The following is a 21220-nucleotide window of genomic DNA, read 5'->3' as shown; positions in this document are numbered from 1 at the left end:
GAGATAGTCCATGTTTCTGGCTCAGCTGCTTGAAAGACATCAGGACCTTCCCGTCAAATAAATCTCCCAAACAGGAAACTCCTCTAGACTCCCAGAGCCTAAAGCCAGAATCCATCGATCCTGGCCAGAATCCTGACATTCCTACTATGGGAGTAAAAGGGGAATTTTTTTTATAAATTGCCCTCACTATGTCACATCATTCTCTATGCTTTAACTGTATTAAGGACGATTGGATTTCTGCAATACTCCATAACAGTCCTGACCCTGTCCATAAACAACAAATTAATGAGGGGGCCTTTTGCCTGGGAGGGCTCAATGTTCAACCATATTGACCTCAGGCTCTGACAAGCCCCATCACAGGATAATAGGGAACTTAATTGATATTTCTTAAAATCCAGGAAATCCACACACCCTCCATCTCCTGTGGGAGCTGCAATTTGGCAAACTTCATAAGAGGCCGCCTATGATGCCAGATAAAAGAGCCAAGCCAACTGTTTAGCCTCCATAGTGCCTGTCTGGGCAGTACCAAAGGGAGCATTCGCAGGGGATAAAATAAATGAGGACAAACGTTCATTTTGACAAGTGCTATTCTACCCAACCAGGACATTGGAAGATCCTCCCAGCGCCAAAGGTCCTGCCTCATCTTCTCGAGCAACTGCACAAAGTTAGCCTTATATAATTGATCGAAGGTCGGGGTGATAAAAATGCCTAAATACTGGAAACCTCCCTGTGACCACCTGAAAGGGAATCGAATTCCACTCCCAAGATCAGGCATTCTAGCAAGGCCTCCCACAGGCATGGCCTCCAACTTCATAAAATTGACTTTATACACCGAGAACAAACCAAATTGATTAATCACTTGTATTAAACAGGGCACAGATAGAAAAAGGGTTAGTTAGAAAAAGAAGAATGTCATCCGCATAAAGGGTGATCCTATGCCCTCCTGATCCTACCTCCAGGGCAGTTATATTGGGTCCCTCCGGATGGCCTTTGCCAACGGCTCAATCGCTAATGTAAATAGTAACAGTGAAAGGGGGCAGCCTTATCAGCTGCCTCTACCGATACTAAAACTGACAGACTTTATACCATTAGTGAGAACCACTGCCTTAGGGTCAGTATATAACACCCACCTGGCAAAGACCCCTCCAAGACCAAACTGTTCTAGGACATAAAAGAGATACGGGCACTCCACCCGGTCAAACCCTTTCGCTGCATCATCCAGGGAGACCACCAAGCCTGGAATCGGCCCTTGCTGGCATACCTAAACTATGTGCAGCACTCTTCTGATGTTGTTAGAAGATCAATGACCCCGAATTAAACTGGTCTGGTCCTCCTTTACGATGGAGGGCAAAACCTTCTCCAACCTTAACGCCAGCATTTTCAACAGAATTTTAAAATCCACGTTCAGTAACAATATGGGCCTGTATGAAGTACAATCCTCTGGGGCTTTCCCTCGCTTGAGAATAAGGGAGATATTTGCTTCTGTCAGAGAGGATGGGAGGCAGTCCTGACTGTAGGAATATTTGTACATATCCAACAATGGCCCAGCCAGCATGTTTATAAACTCCTTGTAAAACTCACTTCGAAATCTGTCAGGGCCAGGCCCTTAACCGCTCTGGAGCTGCCTCACCGCCTCCTGTATCTCTTGGATTGTCAGAGGGGCGTGCAAAAAAGACACCAGCTCTGAAGTTACACCTGGAGGGTCCAGGGTCTTAAAAAGGGACTCCATCTTCGCCAATCTGTCTTCACAGCTCTCTAACTGGTATAACTCAAGAGTAGAACTTCCTAAATGCTGCATTAATCTTTTTGGAGTCGCAAGTGAGAGTGCCAGCACTCTCTCTAATGGATGTGATAGACTGGGTGGGGGCACTCTTTCTGGCCAGGTATTATGATATCTACCCAATTCATCACCCCATACTCGAATAATCTCTGTTTCTCAAAGGAGATTTCTCTCCTTGCTGTCTGGATAAGCGCAGCATTCAGAGCAGCTCTGTGGGCTGTAATCCGCTGCAACTTGCTCACAGACGGTCTGTCAAAGAATGCTAACTCAGCTGCCTTCAGCCAGGCCTAGAGCAAACGCTGTTGCTCTCCCCTCTGCTGCTTCCAAGTCACCGAGTAAGAAATAATCAAACCCCTTGCATAGGCCTTGGCAGTCTCCCAGAGCACCAACGGGTACTGGCCGTACCCGAATTAATGTCCCCCAAAAATTTAAATTCCAGCAAAAAATACTCAGTAAACTTGCTATCCTTCGGAAGGAAAGGATCCATGCGCCAATGCCGCGAGCATGTCCCATCACCTCCATCCTTGACCTCCAGGTACACTGCCGCATGATGTTCCCAATTCTGCAGGACAGCACCGAATTCAATAAGGCCGATGGAGCAAAAAACAGATCAATCCCAGTGTAGCACGTGGGTGGGTTAGAGAAAAAGATGAAGTCTCTACCCTCAGGGTGAAGATATCTCCACACATCCACCAACCCCAGCTCCCTGTTCAGCTCCACCAACTGCCTGGATTGCAGGGATATACCCGCAAGATCCCCAGGCATCCTGTCCACCTTGGGGTCCATAAGTCAATTAAAGTCTCCCCCTGTGATTGTATGACCCACTCCAAGGGCCATCAACCTGGAAAGCGCATCCATTAAAACTTTGAGGGGATGTGCCAGGGGCAATATACATTCAAAATCTCATACTCCTCTCCACGTATTAAAGCTTTAAGGATCACAAACCTCCCATGTTCATCCTTAATTTGGTCTAACACCTGAAATGGGAAATTCTTCTGGATGAGTTTCGCAATTCCTCTACTTTTTGAATTAATGGATGAGAAAAATACCCAGCTGAATCCTCGTTGGTATAACTTTAAGTTCTCCTTATCAGTTAGATGTGTTTCTTGCAGCAAGGCTACATTGACTCTTTCTTTTCTAAGGCTTGAAAGTGTCTTCTTTCTTTTAATCAGTGAATGACTCCCCTTAATATTCCAGGTGCACCATTTAAACAAACTATTTGCCATAGCAGTCTGAGGCAGTCTGCGACCCCCCGAGAGGAAGAACATCTCTCATAATGTGCCGAGTGAAAACAGTAAATGGACGGCACATTGACCCAGTGGTTAGCACTGTTGTCTCACAGCTCCGGGGACCCGGGTTCGATTCTAGTCTTGGGCAACTATCTGTGTGGAGTTTACATCTCCTCCCTGTGTCTGCATGGGTTTCCTCTGGGTGCTCCAGTTTCCTCCCACAGTCCAAAGATGTACAGGTTAGGTGAATTTGCCATGCTAAATTGTCCCTACTATTAAGTGCATTAGTCAGGGGGAAATGGGTCTGGGTGGGTTACTCTTTGGAGGTTGAGTGTGCACTTGTTGGGTCGAAGGGCCTGTTTCCACACTGTAGGGAACCTATTCTAAACAGTTCATATAAACTTGAGAATACAATTACAAATATTTCCAAATCAAAACTTATAATAAATAATTCTACAATAAACCAACATAGAAAACAAATAAGAGGAGACTTTCCCCTTGCCCACAGGGGCACTCACACAACCCACTAACCACTCCATGGCTCCTTCTAGCTGAAGCTATGCCCAAACCCAGGCAAAACAAAGTAAAAAAAAATGCATCCAATATCAAGAAAATTAAAAGTGGGCATTCAGCCCGTCCCATCCATACCTTGACACTAGGCAATCCTGGCAGATAAACCCCCACCTAAACCCCCCATCCCATATCAAGAGAGGAAAGAAAAGGGAATGACAAAAAATAGGATAATGGGAGAGGAGAAAGAAGGGAGAAGAGAGAGAAAAGGAAAAAGGGGACCCCTACATATTAAAAGAACAAAACTAGGTAAACCACTAAGAAAACAAGGTAAACATTATTGTCCGTATTATTCGAGCCAGCCAGTCGATTTTAAGGTGTTCAGGAAGTCCTTTGCCTTTCCTGATGAGTCAAAATTAAACACAGACCCTCAGTGGCTGAAACGTAATACTGCAGGATATCTTAATGAGTACTGAAAATTCAAGTCCCTCAGCCTCCTCTGTACCTCTTTCTCTTGCGGATCACGGCTGCAGAAAAGTTTTGGAAGAACATAATTCTTGATCACCTGTGTATCAGGGCAAGTGAATCTTTCCCCAGTGCTCTAGAAGCTTCCAACATCATTTGTTTATCTCTGCAGTGCTGGAGTCACGCTAGAACTGGGCGGGGTTGCTCGTCCGATCCAGGCCTGTGCACTGCGACCCGGTGGGCCCACTCAATCCGCACCCGGCCTGCCCCGACTTCCAGCTTCAGAAACTGCCGGAGCTATTGCTCCAAGTAGCTGAGCAGCTGGCCTCCCTCTTCCCGCTCCGGCAGCCCGACCAGGCGGATGCTCTTCCGACAGCCTCGGTTTTCCAGGTCGTCGACCTGCTCTAGTAAGGCCCGAACCGGCGGGGATTCCACCCTGGCTTCGGAGGTCACGGTCTGCTGCTCCACCTCCGTGATGTGCTGCCCGAGACGCTGGATCACCTGCAGCATGGCCAAGATTGGAGCCAGCCTGGTCCAGGTCTCCTCCATCGCCGAAGCGATCTTGTCTCGGAGTTTCACAAACTCCGAGAACAGGCTCTGCTCCACAGGTAAGCCCCCGGGACATTCGCGGAGGCTGACGCTACAATCATGGATGTGGTCCATGCCTGCAGAGGAGTACCCTGCTTGTTGCAATCCTCACTGTCCTTTTCCCTTGGTCATCTTCCTTAATCAACAAAACTGACACACAGCAATTTTGGAGATCTAAAACTATTGTTTTTTGACCAGAATAACTAAGAAAGGGAGGGTAAATGCACCATTTTGCCTGAGTTATGATGCGGAGCTCAGCAGGGCAGACCTACTGGAATGCTGCCATCTTGGATGTCCTAACTGATAACTTTTAATTATTAGCTCCAGGTTTCGTCTCCAATGGAGAATTTGAAAGACTCTCTCAGATGGGAAAGTTGGTGACAAAGCGGCACAGCAGGGGAGCAAGCAGCAAAAGAAGAAGCATTTGCTGTGTGTGTGTGCACGCGCGTGTGTGTGTGTGTGCACGCGTGTGTGTGCACGCGTGTGTGTGTGTGTGCACGCGTGTGTCACTATGTGTATGAGTTTGTGCAGTTGTGTTTGTGTATGTCTGTGTATGTGTGTGTTTGTGTCTGAGTCTGTGAGTATGTCTGTCTGTGTGTCTATGTCCCTGCATATGTCTATGTGTGTGTGTGTGTGTCTCTGTCTGTGGATATATGTCTTGTCTGTGGATATATGTCTGTGTGTTTGTGTTTGTATTAATGTGTGTGTCTATATGCATGTATGTATGAGCCTGTGTGCATATCTGTCTGTGTGTCTGCATCCCTGTGTATGTCTATATGTGAGTGTGTCTTTGTCTGTGTGTATGTGTGGGGGGAGGGGGAAGGAGTTGATAGGTATGGTGTAACGGGTGTGAGATCATGGAGGGAGGTCAGTGGACAGAAACAAAATGATAATCAGAGAGCGTGAATTCGTGCTGGGGTTGCATCGTAATGAGAAACCATGACAGATAAATGGATGGATTGCTGGGATTTACAGGGAAAGTACTCCTGATCCTCCTAGCCCACTTTAAGGCCCTTCCCTTATGGATCTAGTCCTTCCTATCTCCTTTTATCTGTCCCGATGCTTGGAAAATCCGTCAGCATGGTGCCACAAGGATGGTGCTGTTAATCAAGGCTCACTACACTGTGAGCCCTCACAAATGTAGAAATGACCCGCTGAATTAACAAGATGACTAATTTGTGTGATTTTGATTGCTGTCTCAGAAAAAGTATATTCCTCCTAGGTTTCTTCAATAAATAAAATATAAAATTACTTATTATAAACAAACATATCTTTTAACTAATGGTAAAATAGATTAACTATTGCAATGCAAACTTAAACATTATTGCCCTCAAACCCAAGCACACACATTCATTCATAAATAGGACTGATGAGGTCGAACACTCTGCAGTAATACCATAGGTAGAAAATATTTGGAAAATGGAAAAATTCTGTGGGTCAAGAATCCAAGCTCAAGGTAGATTGAGGTAAATTTCTAACTTTCCTTTTGGTTTTGCTGATAATATCACATTGTTGTCAACAGCAGAGCGAAAGAAGATCCTCAATTTAGTAACCAGTCAGTTGGACCTAGGTCTTCAGTTGAATTATATGTTCTACTTTTCTGAGTTTTGTGTACTGTTTATTTTGTTAACTCCCCGAGTGTGAGAAAGAGAGAGGCATGTCTTTGCTTGCAGACTTTAAATTAGTTTCCCTACAGTGTGGAAACAGGCCCTTCGACCCAACAAGTTCACACCGACCCTCCGAAGATTAACCCACCCTGTCTCATTTCCCTCTAACTAATGCACCTAACACTACTGGCAATTTAGCATGGCCAATTCACCTGACCTGCACACCTTTGGACTGTGGAAAAAAACCCATGCAGACACGGGGAGAATTGCAAACCCCACACAGACAGTCGCCCTAGGCTGGAATCGAACCTGGGACTCTGGTGCTGTGAAGCAGCAGTGCTAACCACTGAGCCACCGTGCTGCCTATAGTGGCTCAAACACCTTCAAGCTGAAATTAAACCGGCAACCTAAGGATGACAGACTTGCGACTCACTACAGTCCTCCACTCTACCAGCTGAGCCATCGAAGGAGACTTTCTATAGGTCTACTTCAACTGCTCTTTTTCAAGTCTCTGACAAATTGCAATTTTAATATCCAAAGGCTGTTGTTAGGCAGCTTTTCAGTCCAAAGGAACCTACTGCCAGCTTGTCTGTAAATGTATCAAATCCTGCTTTTCCACATGTTACACAACATGGTGTGAACAGTATACTGTTCCACTTTTTAACCTTTGAGTTGCAAAAGATAACCATATCTAATACATTCTGTGCAACACAACAATGATAAAGCTGTTACTTTTCCCAATTTGTATTTAAAAAAAGTATAGTCTTTATAGTGGGTTAAAAGTTTAAATAAAAACTGCAGAACTAAACAAAGAAAACATCCCTACAAAGCTTCAAAGACAAGCCCTTCTAATGAGAGCAGATTGCTTACCCACAACTCCCATCCCTGTACAATCTCTGGTAAAACAGTGGAAGTGAGCCCATTGGGTTCTTATTTCATAATTTTAACTTCTCAACTTTGCAAGATCATCATTTTGCACAAAGCAAGCTCAGGGACGAAACAAATAAATAGCCAGTAAGTCTGCTTTTGGTGATGTTAAATGAGTGATAAAGGTTGAACTGCACATTGGAAAAACTCCCCTGCTTTTCTTCGATCTGTGCCACAGGGTCTTTTATAGCCATTTGAATAAATAGTTGGCACCTTGTTTTAATGCCTCATAGAAAAGACACCACTACCGACAGTGCATGACATTTTCCGTACACCATTGGTACAGACTTGAACCACGTACAACAGGACGGTGTACAGGTTGATCCAGTGATCTCTGATTCGGAGAGGAATTGTTTGAGTATTAGTTCCACCATGTAGCTTTTATCCCTTATTGATAGTCCAGCATCCTTGGAAATAATATTCAGAATAAATATCATATATGGAGTGAAACCTTCACTGTCAGGCTTGCTTTGCTATCAGACCATATCTGCCACCAATGTTTTACTTTGGGAAGCAAAGAAAGCAATGCCAAAGTCTGCTTGGAAATTATAGCAGATAATGAAGAATAATCGCCTTGGTCCTGACTATGTGCAAAAAAAATCAAATACTGTCATCCTGCCACTACAGGTCAAAAAGAAGGAATATAAAGAAATTCAGTGGTTTGGTACATCTACCCTTTATTTTCATGTTCTGCCAATATTTGTCTTTTCCATTCTACATAATAAGCAAAGGTGCTGCCTTTTCTTTTTAAAATTAATATGTTACTCATAAAATTTGTTAACAAAATCATTACAAGACCATTTTGACTTGAATATGACAGATTTTGCAAGGATGTTCAATATGTGGGATTCTAACAGTCTTCATATTTAGTCAATACATCCCATGTCAGATATGCAGCCTGAGGGCAAGACATCTCAAATTACAATTTACAGAATATGTAATAGATATAAAATTCTCTAGACAACATGCTTCACTCTAAGGCATTACAATACATTTTCAATACTCTACTGCCGATCCAACTCCCCATTTACTACATCCCAGTATATTGGCAGGCTTGGTTTTGGTAGCAGATACATTTCATGTTTCACAGCCTTTCTGTTCATTTTTAAGGTGGAATAATCCCAGCATTAATTTAATTATGACAGAAGAAATCTACCCCATATTTCACAGGAGGGTATAATGAGGATAGTGTTTTGAAGTTCTAAGTAAAAGTAAGCATTATTTAAATGACTTTTTAATATAATTTACATCTGATTAACGGAAGATGCGAAGCAGCAGGTGTTCAATTCCTCAAGCCAACAGACTATTGCCACTCACTGACACCCACAGTCTTTCTGAGTCATGAGTCTTTTATTCCTGCAAAAAAAAAGAACTCTTGTGAGTCACTGAAACCAGTGACGCAGCCGTTACTTATTCCAGTGGAGTTATTGATATCTGCTTTGTGTGGGGAGGTGAAAAACCAATTGGCTGAAGGACACAAAAGCAGAAGTAACAGAATGCAAAATCAAAAAAACAAGAATGCAGAAGATCTTAACTAACCAGACCAAAACAAAATCTGCAAATGCAGAGCAGGTCAGTAACCACCTGAAGGAGATGCAACACTTGACAAATCTAGCCAGCTTTCATCTCGACAAGCTCATCAATCTGCAATCCAACTCCTGTTTTTAGTGGTTATTGTCATGTGATGCCCATATTGAATTGATTGCACATACAGGGCTGCCAATTCTGGTTAGAATCATTCATCACATGATCCTCCCACCCAGCAGACATCGCACAACCAACACACACGCATGCGCACATGCACTCCATATACACATACACACAGGCATACACATACATAAATATAGACACCATATATACACACACATACATACATACATACATAAACAGACAACACACATATGCACACATACACAGACACCATACACACATAAAAACACATATATATGGACACACAGATACACACAAGAATACATGACACACACACACATGCACGCACCACACACATATGTATATATGCACACAGACGTACACACCACAGACACATATGTACATGTACAGAAGACCACAATATGCCACACATGTATAGATACACACATCCATGCAAACAACATACAGACACACATAAACATACATACATAGATATACACACACATATATATACATCACATACAAATTCATACATACACCATACACATATACATATATACACCACACACACACATATATATATATATATATATATGCTGTATGCATAAATATACACAAAACACACAACATATATGGATGCAAATGCACACTTGGCACAACAGCACACATGTCACACACATACACGCACACACAAGTGGCACATACACATGTGCACCTACATATAAAAATATAAACACATACAAATACATACATGCACACACACTCAATATGCATACACACCACAAATATGTGCTCATGACACACACATACTTACACATGTATACATATGCAAACATATACATAAAACACACAAGCACACACGGAATCTTCTGACTGGATAATTCTTAACTATGAGAGTTAATAAAAGAAGAGATCATTTGATTCTTCTTCTTCTAAATAATAAACGAATGAATTCAAAACAAATTTTAAAAATGACTTAATCTTTTGGCAATTACCTCAAAGGTTACTGTCACAATGTCCTGGAGGTTAATATTTTATTACTGGAGGGTAGGAAACCAGAATTCTATACTTTTGTTTGTTTCGTGTTTGAACCATTCTAGATTGTAACACTAAACATGAAATAACTATTACTTCAAAAGGAAGGAATGTGCAGACAGGAGGAGGAGATAAAGAATTTCTGTTGAAAGAATGATATGGAGGTGCCGGTGTTGGACTGGGGTGTACAAAGTTAGAAATCACACAATCATCTGATGAAGGAGCAGCGCTCCAAAAGCTCGTGCTTCCTAATAAACCTGTTGGACTATAACCTGGTGTTGTGAGATTTTTAACTTTGTCGAAAGAATATTTTTCATGGTCTTAGGACATTCTAAAGCACCTTGACAACTGAAGTAATCTTTATTAAATGTAACCACAGTTGGAATGTGAAGAAATTTGTCACTTTATTTTTGTAAAGTGAAGTCACAGAAACAAGAAAGAGATCATGATCAGATAATTTGCTAGTTTAATGATGGGCATTGATCAGGATGTCAGGAAACCCTTCCTTGCTCTCATAACAAAGAAAAATAAAATGCACCACAATAGGTTGGGGCAGCAGCATGGTGGCTCAGTGGTCAGCAATGCTGCCTCATAGCGCCAGGGACCTGGGTTCAATAACACTCTCAGGCAACTGTCTGTGTGGAGTTTGCACATTCTCCTGTGTGAATGTGGGTTTCCTACAGCTTCTCTGGTTTCCTCTCACAATTTAAAGATGCGCAGGTTAGGTGAATTGCCCATGTGAAATTGTCCAGGGATATGTAGGTTAGGTGGATTAGCCATGGGAGATGCAGAGGGGTAGGGGTGGGTGGGGGTCTAATGCTTTTCAGAGGGTCAGTGTGGACTTGATGGGCAGAATGGCTTGCTTCCACACTATAGGGATTCTATGAAAGAATGTTGGAAATCTAAAATAAGAATAGAAGGTGCTGGAGAAAGCTCAGCAGATCTGGCAGCATCTAAATTTTGGGTCCATTGACATTTCTTCAGTGCAGGAAGAATAATTAGATTTGAAACGTAAGCGCTATTTCTCTCCCCACAGATGCTACCAGAGCTGCTGGGTTTCTCCAGCACCTTCTGTTTTTACCTCACTGCTCCCCTTGGAGAATTCTCCTCTGAAATAGTGGCAAAGAATCTTTTACACCCACTTGAGAGGGCAGGCAAGGGCTCAGTATATTGTCTCATCTGTTGAAAGGCAGCTTTACACTGCATCAGTACTGCACTCATGTTTCAGTCCACAGTCTAAGTACAAACTTCTAAAGTCCAATTGGAACCAGAAGACTAATGGAGTAGTTAACTCTGAGGACGACACAAATACTGATAAATGTTTTAGAGAGATTAACAGAGCCAAATAAGGCTACAAAGGTAACAGTCTTTGCAAGGGAGAGGTCAGTGGACCAGAAGAGAGCAAATGGGTCACATGAGATGGCAAGGTTTTAAGCTACCTTATTCAGATTCAGAATCCAGTGACCAGAACCAGCACCAATTGGGCTGGGTTTGTACAAGGACTGAAGACAATGGCTTTGGGCTTTGCAGAGCCAGGTCTGAGGACTCAAAGAGAAGCTATTCACGGAGATCTTGCCACAATCAGACTGGTGAGAGCAGAACCAAATCAGGGCTGTCCTTCACAGCGTATAGAGGAGGCATGGGAGGCTTATGGCATGCTTGAACATTTCAAAGTCTGTGGAAATGGCCTGGAGGGTAATGCCCCATTTGGAGCAATAACAGAGAATGTCACTTCGATTAGATTCCCTATAGTGTGCAAACAGGCCCTTTGGCCCAACAAGTCCACACCGATCCTCCAAAGAGTAGCCTACCCAGACCCATTTCCCTCTGACTAATGCACCTAATGTTATGGGCAATTTAGCATGGCCAATTCACCTGGCCTGCACATCTTTGGACTGTGGGAGAAAACCGGAGCACCTGGAGGGAACCCACACAGACACAGGGAGAATGTGGAAACTCCACCCAGACAGTCACCTGAGGCTAGAATGGAACCTGGGACTCTGGTGCCGTGAGGCAACAGTGCTAACCACTGAGCCACCGTGCCTCCCATGGGAAGGCTGTTTGAGTTCTCCAGGATGGATGGATTTCTGATTGGAGAGGTCCAAATTGTGAACTGAAGACAAGATGGACATGGAAGTCAGATATGTTCATGGACTTTGGACAGGAAAGAAAGATCGCCATTAATGGTAGTTTACAAGGACAGGTTTTTCGCAAGAGTTTTATTTTGAGAGTTGATTATATCCATTTTGCAAATGAAGGATGCACAAGGAACTATAGACAAGGTCAGTCAGTGCAGGGACCAGAAAGCTGAGTGCCCAGCAACTCAGGGGAACTGGCATCAAGAGTTAGAGAAGGCAGTGAGTCTCATGAGCTGGACCAGGTTGGAGAAAGGTTGCAAGAAGAAAAGACACTGCAAAGTACGTGATTGGACAGGTCTAAAGAAGAGTCATGTTAGGCTCAAAACATTCATTGATTTTCTCTCCACAGATGCTGCTAGATCCACTGAATTTCTCCAGCACTTTCTGCTTTTATTACAAGTGAATATACAGCCTCCTTTGTAGTGACAAAGAAGCTCAGGTGTTTTGTTGCAAATCTTGCAGTTTAGGATGGAGGTGGAAGGGGAATAGGATTTAAGGAGGGGGGAGCAGGTTAGTCATGGAATAAAGAAGGAAATAGAGAAAGGGGTTGTTTTATTTCTAGGATGATTGAGAATAGTAGATTCTGGATGAGTGGTGCTGCAAGAGCACAGCAGTTCAGGCAGCATCCGAGGAGCAGCAAAATCGATCGGATGCTGCCTGAACTGCTGTGCTCTTCCAGCACCATTAATCCAGAATCTGGTTTCCAGCGTCTGCAGTCATTGTTTTTACCTGAGAATAGTAGGTCTCCAGGGTTAATCTGGAGTGGGTGAATTACAATCCTGAACCTCTGATGCCTGCCATAAGACTTGACACTGAATTTTACAATAAAGAGCAACGTGAATTCAAACAAGCCCACAGACCCCTCCTCGAATTGTACGTAGGTTGAATACACAAGGCAGTAATCATGTTTTTGGAATTCACTCAGTGGATTTGCCTTTTTTGAGGTTCATTTTATCATAACTAATCTGAATCTCTGACGAAGTTGTCAGCACTTAGAGTATTCTTAATTCTTTCACCAACCTTTCATTACTTGGCAATCAACTGACAATCTAATTCTGTCGATTAGCAGCAGTGGGAACCTGGAAGGTGTTACATTGATGCAGTCAGGGCTTGTTCTTCTGAGATGCAGTCAAAGCAGTTTCATTTTGGATTTAACTCTGAGGTTAGGAGTTTATAGTGCACACAGTGTTACTTTGTTCCCCATGGCCATTTTATCGTTAAAAATTGCAACTTTGTTTCCAATAGAGAAGTGGTCCTGCTGCTCTCTGCCACTGTAGCTGACTAGAAAAAAAGCAAATTCATTTAAGTCGAACATTATCCAAAGTAAACATGTGTTATTTTTGTGCGGCACACTGCAGTTCAATTTGGTCCTATTCTGATGGCAATTATACGTAATAAAAATTGATCCAGCAATGAATGTCAGCACCCTGTCCTCTCTATATGATGACACAAGGAAAAGATGTTTTTGTTGCAAATCTGGACATATCTGTAACACTTCTGTAATTGTCTGATCACCTTCTCCTTTGAATCACTTGCCCCCAGCACCTCTCTCACCCAAGTAATTCTTCTTATATGCCCCACTGCTGTTGAAAATTTAAGTTTCTTAACGAAGTCACAAGAAACATTTACATTGAAGATTAAAAGCATGGAAAACAGAAGCAAGAGTAGGCTGTTCAGCCCTTCAAGTCTGCTCCACCATTCAACATGATGATGGTTGATTCTCCACCTCAGTCTCCTGTTCCCACTTTCTCACCGTTAATCCCTTTAGCCCTAACAGCAATATCCAACTCCTTACTGAGAAGATTAAATTTTTTGGCCAATATCATTTTCTCTGGCAGAGAGTTTTGCCACTTTCTGGCTGCAGAAATTTCTCCTCAGCTCAGGTCTAAATGGCTTACCCCATACCCAGGTTCCGGACTCCCCATTCATCAGGGGCATTCTCCCTTTGTTTTTCCTGTTTGGTCTCGTAAGAATTTCACAGGTTTCTTTGAGATTCCCCCTCATTCTTCTAAATTCCAGTGAATATAGTCCTAACTGATCCAGTCTCTCTTTGTACGTCGGTCTTGCCATCGCAAGAATCACAGCCAGAACATCTTTCCTCAGATAAGAAGACCAAAACTGGGTCTCAGCAGGGCCCTGTACAATTGCTCTATTGAGATCCTCTTGCTATGAAGGCTAACGTACTGTTGACTTCTTCACACCTGCGCCACTTACTTTTAGAGATTGGTGTATAAGTGCACACAGGGATCATTGCAAGTTTCCCAATATATTGCCATTCAGATAACAAGCTGCAACCCTGGTTTTGCTATCCAAGTGCATAACATCACATTTATCACATTACACTCCATTTGCCTACTCACTTAACTTCTCCAAATCACACTGAAGCATCCCTGAATTGTGCTCACAGCTTACCCTCCCACCCAGCTTTCACCCAATTTCCATTGCCAATAATCATCCTTTGCTTCTAAGGAGGTGAAGGTTTTGTTTATGCATGTTGCAGCAAAATTCCTTCAAAGGATGGCATAGGGTCGTGAGATCTAACCAGAGATTTATTTCAGTCCTTTGGGTTGATTCTTACTTTCAGCTTTCTAGATTGTTTTTTTTGCTACCATGCTGCTAATCCACATGTAGGAGTTATCACTTGCTTCATTACTCCCCTTTTCCAGTTCTCCTATCTTGTCTTTCAGGCTGGCTTTGAGGGCAGCTAGAGTTTCCCTTGGCTGATGCTGACTTGGACTGGCATTCTCATCCATTTTGAGATGTTATTCTCTGGAAATACTTCCTAAATCTCTAAACACATTATTGTAGTTCCTTAGTATTTCTTTTACTGTCAATGGTTTAATGCACCAAGACATATTGCAAATCTTATTTGGTACACTGAGCATGACGAGTCCAAGCTTTAGACTTGCTCTGACTGATATGAGTAGCTTTTATGAACTTGGCCTCCAGAACCTCATTCTTGTCATTGCATTGGGCTTGCAGAGTAATCTCAGAGTGAGTGTGGACCCTTCACATAGTCTTAGCCTTCCTTTGAATGGCTCCATTTTTGGATCTATATATGATGCATGACACACCCACGTCTATCTAACGTTTATGTTGACTTGATATTCTCCTTCTGCAGTCAGCATTCCAACAGTCACAAACCATTTATCACCAATTGAACTGACTAAACTAACCTGTTTTATGGCATAGTCATTTGTCAGAATCTTCAGCTGATGTTTCTACAGTAACCATCTGTACCTGCTTGCTGTGCTTCCTTCCTGTCATGCACTTGTGTCCAAAATAATTCAACTTCTTGCAGTGAGAACATTGCTTTCCCCAGGCTGATGCCTCCTTTTTCATTATGTGATGTCCTCTGTAATATTTGTATCTAACCCTTTGTCCTTGATTGCTTTGCTCTTTGGATCTGGAGTCTCTGTCAGTGTCATGCAAGACCTGGTCTGTCCTGCAATGAATATGCTTTACCTGCTGATTTACAACCTCAGTACTTCTGCACATGATCATCACTTACCTAACAGTAAGTTTCTCCTTTATCAGTATCTGTGTTTTTTCTACAGGATCCCTTATGCCTGATAAAACCATAGAACAACACAGTGCAGTGCAAGCCCTTCCGCTCTCGATGTTGCACTGACTGTGAAACCAATCTGAATCCCATCTAACCTATACTATTCCATTCTTGCCCGTAAGTCCAAACTCCAGAATGAATATTTCCCATCAACCACCACTTTCTATCTTCTTTTAGCTAGCCAATTTCTGATCCAAACCACTAAATCTCCCTCAATCCCATGTCTCAGTATTTTATGCAATAGCCTACCATGGGTAAACGTATCAAGCACCTTACTGAAATCCATATACACCACATCAACCAATTTACCCTCATCCACCTGTTTGGTCACCTTCTCAAAGAACTCAATAAGATTTGTGAGGCACAACCGACCCTTCACAAAACCGTGTTGACTATCCCTTATCAACTTATTCCTCTCTAGATGATTATAAATTCTATCTCTTATAACTGTTTCCAACACTTTACCCACAAGCAAAGTAAGGCTCACTGGTGTATAATATCCAGGGTTGTCTCTACTCCCCTTCTTGAACAAGAGGACAACATTTGCTATCCTCCAGTCTTCTGGCACTATTCCTGTAGACATTCCTTTTAAAATTGGATAATCTTTTAGTTGGACAAATTCACAGGATTCTGTAAGCTGAGGTTAATATTGTCATAAATTGATCATTGAACCTTTATTCACCTTTGGCCCTCATATTGACGATGTGCTATTTATAAGGTAAATTCACTAAAAGTTCAGAGCGTACCTTCAAGGCTTCCAAACTTTTTGTAGTTTCCTTTTTTCTGACGTTCTGAGAAATTTACATTGGAATACATTTTAAGTCGGTATCTCCCAATAGTAATAAAGATGTAGCTACTTGTAGCTGCTCCATCTTTGTTGAAGTTGGAATGTCGCAAACGTATTATTTTGCCACTGTGAATGGAAACCTGTGAATTCTGTTTCATATTACCTTTCATTTTGACCAGCACTGCGAGAAGAAATGTTGCAGCCTTTGTGTTTTACCTAGCACTTCAGCTGTGGTTGACATCTTTGCTCCTTTTCGGTGTCTTTAAGTGGAAGCCTTTATTTGCTGTGTCTCTCTATCTTTACCTGTGTTTCTATGCAGCTCTTCAAAATTCAATATCAGCTCCACTTCTGACACCATGTTGCCTGTACTACGTCTGTATTGAAACTGCCTCAAGGTTGATCCTCCCCCTGCACAGGGCCACATGGTAGATGTCATATGACTTCAGATCAGCCAGGAGGCACATGGATACACTATTGTATTTCTTTCCCAAATGGATGTCAGGAATTAGAAGATTAATAGTATGGCTGGCAATTGTGGGAAGAAAGAAGTGACAGAGATGCAGAATGCTGAATCGGGTATTGAACATGAAGTTGGGAAATCATTAAATTATTGACTGGTTTAATGAGCAACAAATATACATTCAACATTATTGAAAACATACTTCAATGGGTTTTACCCATGGCTGTCATCAGCTTGATCTACCTTGTCTGAGACTCATCCTTGACCTCAATGCAGTCTTCAGTCCAGGGTTAGAGGAATGTGCTTAGGCCAAAATTGCATGGAAATTGGAACTGGGTGAAAGAAATGAGAAGTGTGAACAGCAGGTCTGTTGCTGAAATATTCATTCCCATCACCATTGGAAAGGGCAATCCTAAGTACACACACTGGCTGCTGTTCATTTACATTTCCAGGAACTCTGAGCTTTCTCGTCCATTAAAAGCCACAATGCTGGCCAATCGATCAATCTTTTGGAATTACATATCCACTCATTGAAATTGTATTACGCACTGTCTTGATGAAGACATCAATAATTTGAAGCTATGTGGAGGAAGAGAAGTCAGCAGAAAGGTTGAAGTGGGAACTGGCAATACTGAATAAATAAAGTTGGGAATCACAGCTGATTTGTTAAAAAGCTGACATTTAATCCAATTCCTTACTAAGTGGAATAACTCAGTGTTAATTATGGTGAAACATTTAAGTAACTTATTTACTGATGCCTGGACTCATTATTTCATGCTTCCAACTCTACAATTTCCCAGAAGCTCATGGCTTAACTCCCAGAGTTTATTTGGTGACATACACAATTGCCTATTGATAGTTGCAGAAACAACTTCAACAATAGTTTGAATCTGGATGCTAATGTCTTTACATCCACACTTTAAATATATCAAAGACCACTGTGATAAATGCACACATGCTGTTAACATAATCAAACACCATTAGTATATACAGTCCACAAAATGTGCTCACATATCACTAAGTTTCCTGATGACCAAACCTACCCCTGTCACCAAACATTGTCATACATCACTGACCATTCTCATTACTGAACATCTTCCCCACTATACACTCTATCATATCACTAAGGTTACTCACAGGAACAGTTTTTGGGAGGACATCAGACTGAGGAAGTGGGACGATACATTACAGATAGGATGTAATGCAGGACAGTACAAGAGATTCATTCTGCTTGGAAGAATGTAGAAATTCAGAAAGAGTTAATTGATACTATTTTAATGCGCATGCAGGAATAGAGATGTGGACATGCATACACACCAGCAGGACATGTTAAGAAGGCTATTAAAAAGGCATGTGTGGTCCTTTGCTTCATAAATAAAGGCTTTGAGAACAAAAGAAATGACATCACACTAAACTTTTCAGAAATATTGGCAAATTCTGGACATCACACTTGTGTGAAAAATGAAAAAGAGGGTGCAGAGGAAGACGTCAGTTACCAGCAGAGAGATGGAAAATGAGATTATTCTTCTGGCCGAGCAGATTATGGCGAGAGGTGTTTCAACCTTGATAGATTTTTAAAGAAGTTAATAAGCTAAACCTATTTCTATGGGTGGGTAACTAGAGGACAGATTTCTTTAAGAGAAAATAACCTGAGGTGTTAGGAAGGAGAAAACATGCTGGAAGTTGTTATAATTTGAAAGGTAGTAGAAACTGATTCAGTAAGGACTTACAAAATGGCACTGAATAAATACACTGAAGTAAGAAAGATGCTGGGCTATGTGGAGACAGCAATGAAATGATACTAATTGGACTGCCCTTTTAAAAACTGAAACAGGCACAATGAGCGGATTGGCCTTCCTCTGCATTCTATAATTCTGCAATATCAATAAGTACAGTCATATCTCACCAAACTCACAATTTATTATGTTCCCATGCTTAAACATCTACAGACTATAACTGCACACAACAATGATTAAACATACATGGAAGATATATTCTGACGCATTGTTAAATACAAACAATCATCATAAAATATACACACAGGATTAAATATGCTTACCATTATCTGTATATACTCCCAGATCACAAAACATGTGCACCTGCACTTAATCATGCAGAAATGGTGCTAAATGCAGGTCTCCCTTAAACAGGGTGGGACACTATCACATATTGCTCTTCAGCTGCTTTCTGATCTTTATTCTATTGCAATTTACTGGCAAAATTAAGTAATTCTAATATTTCAACTTAAAAACTAACACATATTCTCAAGGCTTTTTTCTTCCTTACATCAAGTGGAAGGATTTATTCAACTCTGTCCCCACAAATCCCTGACTTAATTCAATTTCATCTTTAGAACATGGTCAACTTATTGTTAAAATAAAAGGAACTTTGAATCGAATAGAGCTTACCACGGTGTAGCATAATAAAGTAAAATATTCAATTCCTGATGAACTTGAATGATAATGTGCCATTTAATATGCTAAACTGAATTATGGTCAACAATTATATTTACAATTACTCTGAACCCATCTCAACCCATCCATGTAATTGCAGATGAACCATTAACATGTACGGTGCTGAGGGAAACATTTGGCCATTGTTAAGGCAGAGTGGTTGTTATAACAATCCAAAGCTAAATTCTCAACTTGCTGTACAAAAAATGTATTGTGCAAAGCAAAAATCCCAATCTCTCTTCTCCCTCTCTTATTGACAAAAATATATAAGAATTTTCAAATATATAAATATTATTAAATAATGTCATATCAGCAGCAATATCCTGGCGAATCTTTCCTGTGCATTCCCAAAGGCGCGAATGTTTTCTCTCTTCAGTGGGTCATTACTCTCTTCAGAAAGATATTTACTGAATGAAGTATTTGTGGTTGAAGTGTACAACAAGTTTTTCAGCTTGAGGTAGGGAAGGAGAAAACCTTGAGAATTTGTGCTTGTTTTTCATACTAACATCATATTAAAGTAGCATTATTTACACGTTCAAAGTCTCCTTCGGGGATACGAGGACATATTCTAATCTGACAAATTAGTGCAGTACTGAGGGGACACTGCAACAGCTGCCGTTTTCCGAGATAAGGCATTTAAAGGAGCTTTGCCTATTCTTCGGGATGTGGAGGTGCCGGTGTTAGAGTGGGGTGGACAAGGTCAGAAAGTCATACACCAGGTTATAGTCCAACTGGTTTATTTGAAAGCACAAGCTTTCTGAGCGCTGCCCCTTCGTCACGTGAAGCCTGTAACCTGGTGTCGTGTGACTTCTGATCTTGTTCTTCCTGGTGGAGATAAAAAAGATCTTATGCTACTTTTTTTTAGCGACAGCAGGTGGGATTATCCCTCAATATCCAGATTCAATTTATCAGTATCCAGTTCAATCTCAATACCCCAACCAACATCAAAACTAGTGTGTTTCCAATTAAACCTGTTGGACTATAACCTGGTGTTGTGTGATTTTTAACATAAAAACAGACTGGCAATTATCACAAGGCTGTTTGTGGGATCGTGCTGTGGACAAATCGACTGCTGCGTTGCCTATAGCTAACATCCGCTTCCAAAGGACTGAATTAGTTATAAAGCACGCTGAAGTATCTTGAGGTTGTAAAGACGCTACATAAAGCAAGTTTTTTATATATTAAAAACCCTTTTGGATCAAAAGTTTGGGCATCTGTCTTAACTTGATTTCAACTTGATGCCCATTCTTTATCGAAGTACGATCATGGAAAAGGTGCTACACAAATGCAGATTGCTGTTCCTTATAATCCACTCCTCTCCCGGTGTCTAATAAATTTACTCTCCAGCTCCTTGTTTCTTGTCCCTCGTTTACCTACAGCCAAAACAAAGCTGCCTGTTTCATAAAACTATGTTTTCTTAGCTGCTTTATGCCGTAAATCCCTGGTGCACTGAAGGTGGTGATTTATATCGGCGTCCCGTTTTGCAAAACCTCTTACTAACAGCAGAATTCTTCCGCTCAGTTTAAAAAAATGTGTTCCGTACACCTGGATACAAAGAACAGAAGTCCCTCCAAAACACTCACCACTGCAAAGCATCACCTCGGCTCCCTCTCTAACTGAACTTCCCTGCGTGTCAAGTTCCCGATCCACAGACTCAGATCATGCCCAGGATGTGTCAGACACCAGTCTATCCACTCGATGGGCACAGACCTGAAACGTTACCGCGCTTTTTGTTTCTCCTGGCGGATGCAGCATTAATTCTTTTTTTATTTCAGGTTTTCAACGCCCACAGTGTTTTACTTTTCGGGGTCCTTCTTTTGCCTCCATTTGCCCATATTTCCGAAGTTTTCCAAGCGTCACGTGAGGCAAAGACTTTCTGAAAACCCATTACTGGTGCATTTTATTTTCTCGTGGCCAAGTATCAGAATCAATAAAAAAACGCGCAATCTTGAGAATGAGCTACTTGGACCGGGCGCTGCTAAATGTTTCCCAATTTGGTTGCAAGTGACGAATTCTGACAGTTTAC

General features: G+C 41.7%; 1 long non-coding RNA gene across 1 annotated transcript; it reads right to left on the bottom strand.

Annotated features, from left to right (window-relative positions):
* Positions 1-7779: 7779 nt before the first annotated feature.
* Positions 7780-21096, bottom strand: LOC122563737. The gene is made up of 3 exons (XR_006315705.1): positions 20778-21096; positions 16985-17073; positions 7780-8462 (listed from the first exon to the last, which is right to left on the bottom strand). It is a non-coding gene; the product is annotated as an uncharacterized LOC122563737 (long non-coding RNA).
* Positions 21097-21220: the final 124 nt, after the last annotated feature.

Source organism: Chiloscyllium plagiosum, chromosome 27 (genome assembly GCF_004010195.1).
Source record: "Chiloscyllium plagiosum isolate BGI_BamShark_2017 chromosome 27, ASM401019v2, whole genome shotgun sequence".
NCBI classification, from domain to species: Eukaryota; Metazoa; Chordata; class Chondrichthyes; order Orectolobiformes; family Hemiscylliidae; genus Chiloscyllium; species Chiloscyllium plagiosum.
The sequence above is the reverse complement of the archived record's forward strand: the minus strand, read 5'-3'. Positions and strand labels throughout refer to the sequence as shown.